The following is a 15,894-nucleotide window of genomic DNA, read 5'->3' on the forward strand; positions in this document are numbered from 1 at the left end:
ATGGGATCAGCTCGTTTTGAGTAGGAGACAAAATCGTGAAAAGGCTTATAGACTCTTCGGAGGAGATTTGTTCCTAGTCATTATTATAGGGACCTACACCAACAGCTTCAAAGTCTTACACAATATCCTAAACGTGTGGAAGATTACCACAAGGAGATGGACATAATCATGATTCGATCCAACATTGAAGAGGACAAAGAGGGCACTATGGCCAGATTTTTACATGGTTTAAATCAAGATATTGCTAATGTGGTTGACTTGTGACACTATGTTGAGTTAGAAGACATGGTTCACATGGGCATGAAAGTTGAACGACAATAAAAAAAAAAAGAAAGGTGCCACCTAGAATCCATTTGGGTTCATCTTCCTCATGAAGGTCAAAATATGGTAAAGATAAAAGGTTATCTTGAAGCCTAAAATTAAGCCATTCAGGGATCATAAAGAGGGAGGCAACCAAAACAAAGGTAAATTTGATTTCCAACACATTAGAAATAGAGATATTAAGTGTTTTAAATGTTTGGAGACAAGTCATATTACATCTCAGTGCCCAAATAAGAGAGCAATGATCTGGAGGGATGACGGTGTTGTTAAAATCGAGAGTGAATCAAATGAAAAACCTATGCCACCTTTGGAGGATGCTGATGATGGTGTAAAGCATCCTGTTGATGGTAAATTGATGGTTGCTAGGCGTGCTCTCAACATGCAAGTGAAAGAAGATGAAGAGGTGCAACGTGATGACATCTTTCGTACGAGGTGCCACATCAAAAATAAGGTATGTAGTATGATGATTGATGGTGGAAGTTGTAATAATGTAGTTAGCATTGGTTTAGTTGAAAATTTGAATTTTAAAGCTTTAAAATATCCTAGGCCATATAAGTTACAATGGTTGAATAATTGTAGGGAAGTTAAAGTAAATAAACAAGTGCTGGTTTAATTCTTTATTGGAAAATACAAAGATGAGGGTTTATGTGATGTAGTACCTATGCATGCTGGGCACATCCTTTTGGGGTAACCTTGGCAATATGATAAGTGTGTGATAGCTGATGGTTACTTAAACATATATTTTTTTGAAATGAATGAAAGGCCCATCACTCTTGTACCATTAACACCTAGACAAGTGTATGAGAATTAAGTGTCAATACAAAAAGAGAGTGATACAAGAAAATGAGAGTATGAAAGAAAGCGAGATTTAGAGGAAGAAAAGTGGAAAGGTAGAAAAAAATAAGAACATTGTTGAGACAAAAGAGATGCAACAAGTGAATTTGTTTGCAAGAGAGAGCAAGGCTAAAAAGGTTTTCTTTCCAAAATAGCCTATAAATGTACTTTTACACAAGGAGGTTTATTTACGTATTAATGAGTTAAAGTCATCTTTACCTAGTGCTATTGTGACTCTTTTGCAAGACTTTGATGATGTGTTTCCAAACGTAATCCCTAATGGTTTGCTACCTAGCAAGAGGATATGTAAAGGAGAGCATCTTCTACCAGCTCTACTAGTGCCCAAGAAGGATGGAACATCGAGAATGTGTGTTGACTGTTGTGTGGTCAATAAATCACTGTAAAGTATAGACATTCTATTCCTAGACTTGATGATATGCTTGATTTTTATCATGGTTCTTGTGCATTTAGTAAAATTGAATTAGAAGTGGATATCATCATATTACGATGAGGGAGGGAGATGAGTGGAAAACTGCCTTTAAAACAAAATATGGTTTATGTGAAGGGTTAGTTATACCATTTGGGCTATCTGATGCACTAGCACATTTATGAGATTAATGAGCCATGTTTTGCACTCTTTCATTAGTAAATTTTATGGTTGTTTATTTTGATGATATTTTGATCTATAGTAAAAGCTTGGATGAACACATTGAGCATTTACGAAGTGTGTTAACTATTTGAAAAAGTGTTCCTTTTGTACATATTAGATTGTATTTCTTGGTTATGTTGTAAGTGTTAAAGCTAAAGGCTGTTAGGGTGGCCCACACCTAAAAGTGTAAGTGAGGTAAGAAGTTTTCATGGTTTGGATAGTTTTATAGAAGATTTATAAAAGATTTTAGCACCCTTGATGCACCGTTAATGAAATTGTGAAGAACCATGTGGGATTTAAGTGGGATAGTGAACAAGAAAGGGCAGTTAATCTAACAAAGGAGAGATTGGTTTATGCACCATTACTTACTTTACTTGATTTTGCTAAAATTTTAAAATTGAGCATGATGCTTCAGGTATAGAGGTACTGGAGCTGCTTTAATGCAAGAAGGATGTCCTATTGCCTACTTTAGTGAGGAATTGAGTGGGGCAGCCCTAAACTATCCTACCTATGACAAGGAGATGTATGCATTAGTGGGAGCATTGGAAACTTGCCAGCACTATCTTCTACCTAAAGAGTTTGTTAGGGCAAGGTAAGTTGTATAAGAGACATGTCTGATGGGTTGAATTTATTGAGCCATTTCCTTATGTTATTTCATACATCATTGTTCACAATTTATTTTTAGAATGCTAGAACAAGAATTAAAAATCTCTAACAAGAATGAAAAACAATAAAGATAGATGAATTTGAGCTTGATGACTAAGCTCTGATACCAACTGATGAGAACCCCTCTAATACAGCAAGAACCGAAAAAAGCCAATATGGTTAGAATTCGGATAAAAGATCCAAACCCTAGAGAAGCTAAGTCTCAAGAACTCAAATTGGTAAATAAGATGCCACAAAGGTTAGCAACTCCTTTGATAAATCAAAAGTTCTTTCAAGAACAAGTTGAGAAAATCCTCTCCAATGATATCAAACTCAAGATTATCAAGAAGTCCATTCAAAGAATGTAAAAGAGTGTTTATATAAGATGGCTAACCCTAATTTAACTTAAAACCACGAAAAAAAATCTAAAATTAAAAACCTAGAGCTGCATGGTCCCTGGCTTGCAGAGCCACGAATTTTAAATAGATTGTAACTTAGGCAAATGATGTTGGATTTGGGCCCACAATATACCGTTTCGAAGCTCTTGATGTGAGGAATGCAACTATAGCTTTAAAATGGTTTCTCTAGCCCTTCTTCTACTTCAAAAATAATCCTCTCTTTCAAGCCCATCTTGAATATTGGTCTCTTGCAAATTGAATTGGAATCGAGTTCGTCCAAGCAGCTTGAATAAATCCTTACATTGCTTCCTTTATCTTCTTAGTTCGTGCTCTCATAATTGGCCCTACTAAAACAAGCAACGAATCTCTAATGCTCTAAGTACTCTGGATCACATCAATAAGCCCCTCAAAAAGGTGCTAAGATAGATCAAGTATCCATTAGCAAATAAAAAGGGGATATTGGCAGATACAGATTACAGCAAGCAATAAATATAAAGCTACATTTGCAATCTATTTTGGTCATTATGAATGAAATGCAATGCCTTTCTAGCTAGAAAATGCACCTTCAGTCTTCCAAAATATGATGAAAGATATAAGCATTTTAATATCTAAACTCGTTTTATACAGCTATGAAAAAGGTAGCGCTTGTAGTTTCAGGGGAAAAAAAGTAGCTGTTTTGAGCAACTACTCGTTCTTTCGAACATAACATCTCAAAAGGGTCTAGCAAACCAATAGATAGAGCTATTGAATTTCCTTCAAAGTTCCTTGATTAAATTACGGATAAGAAACTGCAACAAAGATTTCTAGGAAGTTTTAACTAGACTTCCATAAAGATCTACCGAAAGACATCCTTTTTATGCTAGAATACAAAGAAAAAAAAAACACCTTCTTCGTGGACACCTGAATGGACAAAGGTGTTTAGAAGCTTAAGCTTAGAACTACATAATTACCATGCCTTGTCTTTCGCCCATTTGGATGATTCAAAATAGTTGAAACTGATGCATTTGATATCGATTATGGCATCTTAAAATAGTCTTTGGGGGAGGACGGAAGTGAGTCGGGTTTGGAACACAATAAAAAAAAATTATTTAACCATTAGAAAAGAAATATTAACCCTAGTTTTATTTATTTCAAAATTCCAAGATGATCTCCTTAACAGAAGTTCCTTCTCATAAAAGAATATAGTGGCCAAAGATGTTCTAGAAAAAAGATGTTAGAAAATAATTCCTAGATGGATATTGAATATGTTAAAGGAGAAAATAATTTTTCCTAAGCGGTGGGCTATACTTTCCTTTTTTGATTTCGATATTGAATATGTTAAAGGAGAAAATAATTCCTAGCCAGATTTCTTAACTGGTGAATTCCTGTAGGGAATCAAAGAAAAATAGCTCTCTATTTCAACACAAGGATTACTTTTAGATCACCATCTGAGAAATAGAAGAAGGATGTAACTTTTTTAATCTTAATGGTATCATCCATGTTGCCATTATGGAAGATGAACATCTTGGTCTCGAACCAAAAGAAGTAGCTAATCAACTTACAGTAGGGCATTCATTATTAATCTGCTTCCCACATATCAATGGCTGTATGAACAAATCTCAATACAGATATGTCCATAAGAATTCAATGATCATATGCAAAGCGATAAGGAAGTCATGTACACAATAGTTAGAATCTTAAATATTATCACCAAAGGAAGTTGGGGAATTTTCCCTACTAAGTATAATTATTTTGATTATATTCAAGCATGCGAATAGGTACTCGATTTCCAAAATAGAAAACATGCCCATTCTTAGTTCTTTGAAACTAAGAAATTCATGAATTCTTCAAATATGTGTAACTAATGTTTTTCCTAGTAGGGTTAATTTCAAAACCCTACATATGGACTTTTATTCACAATGTTTCAAAATCAGAATTTCTTGATTTTTGTCTAGAAAATTTTATGTTTAACTGATTTTAATATTCAAGAATCGATATCTTGTCTGTTATGGTGGCTAACTAGATGAATTTGATGGTAATTTGTGATGTTCCTTGCACAAGGATAAGTGAGACCCTGCACTCAGTGAGGTTCCTTTTGCCAGAGATCATTCTAATTTAGATTCAAACAACCATAAAATAAAGACCTAGACCCTTTATCTATAAAGATAAGAACCAATAATATAAGAAATTTAGGGTTGATATGAGTGATAAGTGAAAAAGAATGCCATTAGATAAAATTTTGATAAGTTCTTAAAGTTCTTTTAACCAAAGAGAAAAGCTCTCACTATTATTAAAAACTTAGATCTGGAATTTCCAATAGGGTTACATGGGTTTATATAGTTGAAGTTTACTAATGGAATAAAGTTTTCCTTATTGCTAAATATAACCTATAGTAAAAAGGAAATAAAAGTTCTTGTTTCTGAAAGAGTTTAGGAAACAAAGATTATACATGATTTTCCTTTGTAATTTTATAAGGCCTTGTTCGTTCTTCATGTAAGTCACTTCAAATCAGATTTAGAAGCTTGAATAACATCAAGCATTGACTATCTTGAACACTCAATCCGGCAGATTAGTTATTGAATAAGGCATGAATTTGAGATATGGTCAATTAATCCATTTTATACTTCCTCCATGGATGCTCAATGGATCTTTGAAGTTTTAGTAACTTGATTCTCATCAATTTGATTGCTAATTTAATGTTTTTGATTCATAATTGTCAAAACATACACCTAAGTAGCAGATAGGGATGGCAAAATCCGGGTCCGGGTTCGGGTTTAGCCTTCCTGGTTCTGGACCCGGACGTCATTTTCTTTTTCCCAGACCGGGATTAAAACCCGATTTTTTTCATCCGGGTCCGGGTCCGGGTTCCCGAATTCTGGGTTTTGAACCCGGAATTTCACTTTCATTATTAGTGATAGAACCAAAACACAACTAATGTAACTAAAGGAAATATTAACAGAAACAAAAAGATGAAATTTACACTAGACAAACAGCCCTTGCAACATAGCGTAAAAGATTGGAGAATGTCCCTAAGCTTTTCTCTACCACATGAAGTTTCTAAACCTATATAATTGTCTACCACCAACATCATCAAGATAACCATACAGTCCATACTTTGCACGATGTTTCAACATCATCTCTACCACATGAAATTTCTAAACCTATCTCAAATTCTCAATGTTTCAAATGACATCCCAGCACTTAATAATTAAGAATTAAACAACAAATCACAATTAATCAACTAATAATCCAGTGCTCACAAATCACAATTAATCAACTCTCTGCAAACTCTACAATTCAAACAGCTAGTGTGCAAACTCTACAATTCAAAGGGCTGTTTCAAGTAATAAAACAGCCACAAATATAAATCCATAACACAATTACACAAGTCTACAATTCAAAATTCAAATTAAAAACCACAAATCCAAAGTTTAAACTTTTCTCCATCATTTTCTATTCTTCTTCACTTGATTCATTGTTGTTCACAACTCACTCATCAAACTTTCATCAATAAGTTGTTCTGCAGAAAGTATTGCTTCTTCTGGAATTCCATCTAAAAAACATGAATAAATCATAAAAATAAGAAACAAAACAGCTAGTTAGTAATAAATTGGTACTATAACAAATTAATTTATTTTATGTAATAAATAAATTTTCCATACCTTTTAGGTTGTGGTCAAGCCAAAACCAATTTTGAGTACACACCAACGCTTCCACTGTAGATGGCTGAAGTCTACTGCGATGAGGACTCAAATGTCTACCTCCAGTGCTAAAGATGGACTCGGAAGCAACTGTTGATACAGGAATGGCCAAAAAGTCTCTCGCAATCTTTGGAAGTATAGGATATTTGCCTTGATTATTCTTCCACCATGACAAAATATCAAATTGACTAGTTGAAGGCAAAGTACTTTCCTCAAGATAAAGCTCAAATTTTGTTTTGAAATGATTATTTTGTGAGTTCTGATTTCTAAATGATTCCCACTCATCAGCCATCTCATCTAAGTCTAAGTCTACCATAATAGAATCATCTGCTGCAGCACCTTCAGAACTAGCTGAACCATTAACCCCCCAATTTGCATTTGATGAATATTTGACTTCATACTCATGCACTAAATCAACAAATAATTTGTGCACCCTTTCAATTTCAAATTCAGCTCTTTCTCCATAGATTTTGGGAAATAGAAAGTTAATTAACAACATTTTACGCCTAGGATCTAACAAAGTACCCACAGCAAGAACTCCATGAATAACATCCCAATACTTGTCATACTTCGCAATCATCTTAGTGGCCATATTTTTTACCCCCTCAATTGGTGATTGTAACCATGCATTCATTGACAATCTAATTTCACAAATCTTGCTAAAAAATAAATTAGATGTTGGATATCGTGTCCCCGAAAAAAGTTCTGTTAACTTATAAAAACTCTTCAAATAATCACACATAAGTTTTGAAAAATTCCACTCCAACTCACTAGGCAAAGATGTATAATTTCTATCACGCTCCTTTAAACGAATAAATACATCTTTATACAACAAAGCTGTACTAAGCATCAAATAAGTGGAATTCCACATAGTTTTACAATCAAGTGCTAAGTTTTTAGTTTCTTTAACACCTAATTGTTTTTTGGCAGCCTCAAAATTTTCAAATCTAGAAGGTATTGCTGTCCAGTAATGGACACTCTCTCTAATCTTTTCAACTTCTTTTTGGATCATAGATAAACCATCCTTAACTATCAAGTTTAATATATGTGCACAGCAGTGCATGTGAAGGAATTTCCTACCCCTAATCATTGAACTGGCTGAAAATTTCCCCAACAACAAATCAATCATGGACTCGTTTGCAGAACAATTATCAACAGTTACAGTAGACAACTTCCTATCTATATTCCACTCCCATCAAACACTCATACAACTCATTGCACATAACTTCACTACTATGTGGAGCCGGCACATATATAAACCTAAAAATGTAAAAAAAATAATCAAAATATTAAATAATGCAAACATTCATTTATGTTGAAACGAAAAAAAAAGTCTCGAGAATATTACCTCATAATACGACTTCGCAACACCCACGAGTTATCAATGTAATGTGCCGTAACAACCATATACCCTTTCTTTTGGTTACCAGCAGTCCACATATCCATAGTCACTGCAATTCTACTGTCACAAGCTTCCAAAACACTCATTGCCTTCGTCTTCTCAATATCGTAAAGTTTCAAAATTTCAGCCTTGATAGTGTTTCTACTAATAGTCTCAATTGAAGGTTGGAGAAGCTTTAACAGTTTGTAAAACCCAATATACTCAACAAATGATAGCGGAAGCTCATGCATTACAATCATTCTAGCTATAAAAACCCTCACTGTTGCCATATCCCACTTTGGTTCAGTACTATAATTACTAAGAACAGTAGTTCCATCTGCTTTAGAAGAAAAAGAAAGGTGCATTTGCTGCATATTCTTGATTGACCTTCTAGGACAACGTTTCGCATGATTAATCAAGTGATTAGTGCCCTGAGAATAATGCCCTTGCATAACTAACCCACAATAATTACAAATCGCTTGAACTTCCTTGCCTAACTTAACTTTTTTAAAATGATTCCAAGCATCAGAAACTAATCTACCTGAACTACTCCCTTCGCTGCCAGCGCCAGCAGTAGTATTACCCCTACCCCTACGGCCACGGCCACGGCCACTCCCACTCCCACCCCCCTGCTCTACTGTTGTTGAATCAGGTTCTAATTCAGCAACTGTATCATTATTTTCTGCTGCCATATCCATGCCAACCCTCACACCCACACTTTCATCAGTCTCGGAAACATCTAAATCAACTCTTTGTTCATTTTCCATTACGAATTTAACACCCTACAAGAATTATGTCAAAATAAATTAAACTAACCCATCATTCCTCCAATTTCTTCCATTTTATATTTATTTTTTTTATTGTAACAATGTTCTAAGTTCTAACATTTCAAAAATACATTTTCGAATCTATTAACAGCAACAAATCCATTAACAACAGTAGCTTTCTAACATTTGAAATATACAGCAATATTTCAAGCATAAATCAGTGGTATAACAGCACAACATTTCAAGCACAATCAATAATTTATTTTTAACTGTAATAGCAACAGCCGTTGTTACACCAGAGTGATGAGATCCTTGGCAAGCCAAGATATTTAAATCTCCTTTGGACCAGTAGTCTGCACACTTTGGTTTCCAGCCGATATACACTTATCCAGTTAATACCAAATCCGAAATTCAGTTTTGAAAACAATTTTGTCACGATACCACCCGAAAACCTTTAAAGAGGGTGAACGTTGTGAGAAAACACTTTCATTGTAGAGAAATCGATTTTGGAGGATAAACAGGACCTTTCTGATGCACAGGATCCTCAGGCTCGAGGCAAGTGGAGAGCATACTCAGTTTAGAAATTTTGAGGTGAGCGTACTATTATTAATTCAAATAATTTCTTCAATTCCTAGAAGAGAGAGAAAGGTTTAGGGAAACATGATGTATAAAACTTAAGCTTTTATTTTTCAGATTGGCTCCCTTACAACTGAGACCAAAGGTGCCTTATATAGACGATCATTGAGAACAGGACCTCTCGAATGATCATATCACATAGCACACCTTTTTTGACAGCAAAACATGCTGATAAGGACTTTGACAAAAGGGAAAGCATACTTACAAGGACTTTAACAAAAGTAAAGCATACTGACAAGGACTTTAACAAAAGTAAAGCATACCGCCGACAAGGACTTTAGCAGAAGTAAAGCATGCCGACAAGGACTTTTAACAAAAGTAAAGTAAAAGACGAACGGGATTCACATGGGTTGTGCTATCAAAACTCGTGCAACAAAGATAAGGCGTTGTCATGGAGTGGAGGGATAACGAGATGGTGACACGTCACCTGTGTCTTTTTCATATTGGCGCTTGTGCCAACGCCTCTGTCTCTGGTCGAGATACGCCTCAGCTTGCTGATACTTTTCTTCATCAACTTCAGACATGTGCTGTGAGGTAGATGGAGCAGGAGAGTCTGGGTTTGTGACAGTATAACGGGGAGTGTCAGTATGGAGAAGGGACTGAAAGTCTTCCCATGGGTCCTGAGCATCTTGGAATAAGACATTAGTATAGTCAGGACGTTGTTCCATGACAAGGATTCCATGAGGACTTGAACTTGAACCTGGAGTACAGCCTTGTGTTTTTGGAATTATTTCAAGGGTGTGTGATGGTCCAATGGAGGTGTGGTGAATATCTGTGGCAGGTGGAGGAACATTGTTAAGTTCCATGAGATAGGCTTTGAGAACGGAGGTGACCGATGTATCATGGATGAAGGTATAAGGATGAGGGTAAGTTCTCCATTCATGTGCCATGTCCTGTGTCCAGTAGTCCCGTGTTTCTGGATGCTGAAAATAAGGCCTGTAGACAATGAAGGCTGTAGTCCACATGTTAGCTTCTTGTGCTGACATTTTGTCTAATCCATGAAAGTTAGACAAATGTTGGAGTTGCTGGCGCCACCAAGTGAGGGGGGAATACCATTCAAAGAGAGTCCAGATAAGATCTGGTGAGAACTCTGGAGTGGTAAGGTGAGTCAGGACTGATTTGATGGGAAAAACTAGCTTTGTAGCATACAAGGTGGTGAGACACCACATATACCAAAGCTCATCTTCAGAGATGGACAGAGAGGACAGAGTGAGGCCTGTGAGAAACAGGTGCTCCATGCAAAGATTAGGAAAGCGGTCAGGGTTTTTGGTCTGAACATTAAAGAAAAACCTGTAAAGGAATTTCTTTGCAAAATCTTGAAGTTGGTAAGCTGATTGGAAAGAGATGTTCATGGGGAAATTTCTTTGGTTGAGAGCTTTGAAAAGAAGTTGGCGATTCATTGCTATAACTGGAATGGTTTGAATTGAGGAAATGAGTGCGGGTTTATTTATAGCTGGACGGGTGAGGAAGTCTGGAATGAGGTTTTGGTTGCCTTTTATGTGTTGAACAGTGAAATCATACTTAGCAAACCAGGTTTTGAGGTTGAGTAATTGCTTGTCTGGTAGCAATGAAGACATAAACCCCACAAAAGCATCACACCCGGGTATGTCTCCTTCAGACCTCTTACTTGCCAACCAAGAATGCTCTCAGTTACTCCAACAAGGTCTTATTGAGTCTACTGATTCAGATTGGGCTTGTCAAGCCTTTTATGTTGAAAAACGGTCTGAATTAGTTCGTGGGAAAAAGAGATTAGTAATTGATTACCAGCCACTCAATTCTTTTCTTAAAGATGATAAATTTCCCCTTCCAAAAATCCAGACCCTGTTTGTCCATCTTCAAGGGGCTCGTATCTTCTCTAAGTTTGATTTAAAAGCTAGTTTTTGGCAACTTGGTATTTCACCAGTTGACCGTCACAAAACTGCCTTCTGCATCCCTGATGCCCATTACTAATGGATGGTTATGCCTTTCGGTCTCAAAGTCGCTCCCTCCTTATTTCAAAAAGCAATGACAAAAATCTTTAGTCCTATTCTCCATCATGCATTGGTCTACATTGACGATATCTTGCTATTTTCTTCTGACCATGAGAGCCACCAGAAGCTCCTTTTGGATTTCTTTCACATTGTGCAGGCACATGGCATCATGCTTTCCGAAAAGAAAAGCAGCATAGGAAAGGAATCAATTGACTTTCTTGGCATGGTGATTAAAGACGGCCAGTATCAGCCTGGTCCCCATATTGCAATCGAATTACTCAAGTTTCCGGACACACATCTCAATAGAAAAGCAAATACAACAATTCCTCGGGATTTTTAATTATGTCCGTGATTTTATCCCAAAAGTTGCAATCCACACCAGCCAGTTATCCCGCATGCTCAAGAAACAGTGCCCTCCATGGGGCCCTGCTCAGACAGAAGTTGTCAAGCAGCTAAAGGTGATAGCCCAATCACCTCCTCCACTCCGAATTCCCACAAGTGGACAACGCATCCTCCAGACTGATGCCAGCGATGATTATTGGAGTGCCATTCTCCTTGAAGACATCAATGGCGTGCGTCATTTCTGTGCACATGCAAGCGGACAGTTCAAAGACTCTGAAAAGAACTACCATGTGATCTACAAAGAGATTTTGGCAGTCAAATATGGAATTAAGAAATTTGAATTCCATCTCATCAGCCACAAATTCCTTATCAACGTGGATAACTCTTCTTTTCCCTGCATCTTTGACTTCAAGAACAAATTGCTACCTGACAAGCAATTACTCAGCCTCAAAACCTGGTTTGCTAAGTATGATTTCACTGTTCAACACATAAAAGGCAACCAAAACCTCATTCTAGACTTCCTCACCTGTCCAGCTATAAATAAACCCGCATTCATTTCCTCAATTCAAACCATTCCAGTTATAGCAATGAATCACCAACTTCCTTTCAAAGCTCTCAACCAAAGAAATTTCCCCATGAACATCTCTTTCCAATCGGCTTACCAACTTCAAGATTTTGCAAAGAAGTTCCTTTACAGGTTTTTCTTTAATGTTCAGACCAAAAACCCTGACCGCTTTCCTAATCTTTGCATGGAGCACCTGTTTCTCACAGGCCTCACTCTGTCCTCTCTACCCATCTCTGAAGATGAGCTTTGGTATATGTGGTGTCTCACCACATTGTATGCTAAAAAGCTAGTTTTTCCCATCAAACCAATCCTGACTCACCTTACCACTCCAGAGTTCTCACCAGACCTTCTCTGGACTCTCTTTGAATGGTATTCCCCCCTCACTTGGTGGTGCCAGCAACTCCAACATTTGTCTACCTTTCATGGATTAGACAAAATGTCAGCACAAGAAGCTAACACGTGGACTACAGCCTTCATTGTCCACAGGCCTTATTTTCAGCATCCAGAAACACGGGACTACTGGACACAGGACATGGCATATGAATGGAGAACTTACCCTCATCCTTATACCTTCATCCATGATACATCGATCACCTCTGTTCTCAAAGCCTATCTCATGGAACTTAACAATGTTCCTCCACCTGCCACAGATATTCACCACACCTCCATTGGACCATCACACACCCTTGAAATAATTCCAAAAACACAAGGCTGTACTCCAGGTTCAAGTTCAAGTCCTCACGGAATCCTTGTCATGGAACAACGTCCTGACTATACTAATGTCTTATTCCAAGATGCTCAGGACCCATGGGAAGACTTTCAGTCCCTTCTCCATACTGACACTCCCCGTTATACTGTCACAAACCCAGACTTTCAGTCCCTTCTCCTGCTCCATCTACTCACAGCACATGTCTGAAGTTGATGAAGAAAAGTATCAGCAAGCTAAGGCGTATCTCGACCAGAGACAGAGGCGTCGGCACAAGCGCCAATATGAAAAAGACACAGGTGATGTGTCACTATCTCGTTATCCCTCCACTCCATGACAACGCCTTATCTTTGTTGCACGAGTTTTGATAGCACAACCCATGTGCCTCCCGTTTGTCTTTTGCTTTACTTTTTTTAAATTCCTTGTCGGCATGCTTTACTTTTGTTAAAGTCCTTGTCGGCATGCTTTACTTTTGTTAAAATCCTTGTCGGTGTGCTTTACTTTTGTTAAAGTCCTTGTAAGTATGCTTTACCTTTTGCCAAAGTCCTTATCGGCATGTTTTGCTGTCAAAAAAGGTGTGCTATGTGTTATGATCATTCGAGAGGTCCTGTTCTCAATGATCGTCTATATAAGGCACCTTTGGTCTCGTTGTAAGGGAGCCAATCTGAAAAATAAAAGCTTAAGTTTTATACATCATGTTTCCCTAAACCTCTCTCTCTCTTCTAGGAATCGAAGAAATTATTCGAATTAAAAATGATACGCTCACCTCAAAATTTCTAAACTGAGTATGCTCTGCACTTGCCTCAAGCCTGAGGATCCCGTGCATCAGAAAGGTCCTGTTTATCCTCCAAAACCGATTTTTCTAAAATGAAAGTGTTTTCTCACAACGTTCACCCTCTTTGAAGGTTTTAGGGTGGTATCGTGAAAAAATTGTTTTCAAAAATGAATTTCGGATTTGGTATTAACTGGATAAGTGTATATTGGCTGGAAACCAAAGTGTGCGGACTACTGGTCCAAAGGAGATTTAAATATCTTGGCTTGCCAAGGATCTCATCACTCTGGTGTAACAACGCCACGTACAACTACCCTCTGGTATCAGAGCCACACTTCATGTTGCGGTGGTATCATTAGTAATTTGAATAATCTTATTTGATCTCCTAGAAGAAGATTCATCAACCATGGAAACAAACACATCTTCCACTTCTACATCCTCTTCATCTCATATTTCCCTTTCTTCTACTCTCTCTCTTCCCAAATCATGTTCTAAACACATAACCTCCAAAATTGAGAATCTTGTTGAATATTCTTATATTCCAGAATCTGCTCAAATCAATGAGTCACAGTTTCCCATCATGAGTCCTTACAATCTCTACAAACAGAAAACTTCTTTCACTAGAAGTATTCGGACTCTCATCTCCACTAAAAGACCACTCCCAAAAGAGTATATCCAGTTTTCTAGACTGGACCAGTGTGCTCTACAAGCCTCACAGAGTGAACAATATGTCACTATGGAAATACCTTCAGATCTCGTCGCCAACTGGAAACAAGAAGGCTACACAAACCTCCATCTTGGTGGTGTATGATTAATTCTCACTCTTCATGGTCGAAAAGGCTTTCCTGTTACAGCTAGAATTGCTCTCCTAGACACCAGGTTCAAGGAGTACCAACACGCTGTTGTAGGCACCATTCTGACAACCCTTCATGCTGGCAGTGTCTTATTAACCTTTTACCCCAATTTCAACCTCTCTCTTGAGGATCCCAATCTTCCAACAACCCTTAAAGTCCAGATCCAGCTCCAAGGAGCAGAACAAACACCCACATCAAAGATTGCAACCCTCCATCATCAAATAGTCTATCGATTACAGAATCATGCCCTAGATCTTCCTACACCATACACAACTTCTGATGCCTTGATGATCTTGGCAGACACAGACACAATTCCAACCATTATCCAAATCCCCAAACAAATCCAGAAACAAGAATTGCTCAGGCTCATGCCCCTTAAATGGCTAACCAACTATGAGCATTTTCACCAAAATTCAGAACCAGTACAAACCACAGAAGCCACGTTTAACAGACGACCAAATGGTCAAGTTAAACTATCTTTTCAAACCCCTGACACCGAGCCTGTTTCAAACAGTCCACAGCTTTCTTATACTGCTATGATCATAGCAGTTCAAACTGGTCAAGAAAAGAAACTTCCTATTCATGGTTTTTCCTCCGAAGGGTATCCAGTATATCCTGATAAAATCAATGGTCATTTTCTATGGGACGTTCCTGAAGCCCATATGTGCAACCCGGATTGTCCCTGCCTGGATGATACGGATATTGACGAAGAATTGGAAATTATGCGGAGAAAGAAAAAGAAAAAGAAAAAATCTTCTTATCCATCATCATCTTGCAAATCTTTTCCTCCACATCCTCCACCAGATCCCAAACCTCCTGTCCAACCAATCAGATCTTGCCTTATGTTTTCAAGTCACTCCTATGAAGAATCCTTTCCTCCACTTGAAAACAAACAGACACACAAACCTGTGTCACCTCAAAGCCTTTTGTTCAATCTCCAATTACAGCCTCTGGGCAACCTGAAGAACCAAAACAGTATGAAACTGTTTTGAATTGGCAAACCAAAAATGCCAATGCTCAAAATCATACTCTCCAACAACTCGGTAAGAAAATTGACCGTGTTGCCACTCAAGTCTCCCAAACTGAAACTAAAGTTGATTCGATCAGCAGTCGTTTAGATCAGATGTATATACATCTCCAAGACCGGATCTCTGAGCTAGATGTCGATCTCAGACGAATGATCAACAATCATATCTGGGGTCCAGAGTTTAATAAAAAAGAAGCCGAGATCAGAAAACTCAAAGCTGAATTGTCCAGGATTGATGCTGAAAAGACTCGACCTTCCCTTTTTACTCAATCACAACCTACACCCGTATTTCCTCCGTTCTTTGAAACTTATTCACCCTTCTATACACCATCCCGGCCTCAACAACC

Source organism: Citrus sinensis, chromosome 4 (genome assembly GCF_022201045.2).
Source record: "Citrus sinensis cultivar Valencia sweet orange chromosome 4, DVS_A1.0, whole genome shotgun sequence".
NCBI classification, from domain to species: domain Eukaryota; kingdom Viridiplantae; phylum Streptophyta; class Magnoliopsida; order Sapindales; family Rutaceae; genus Citrus; species Citrus sinensis.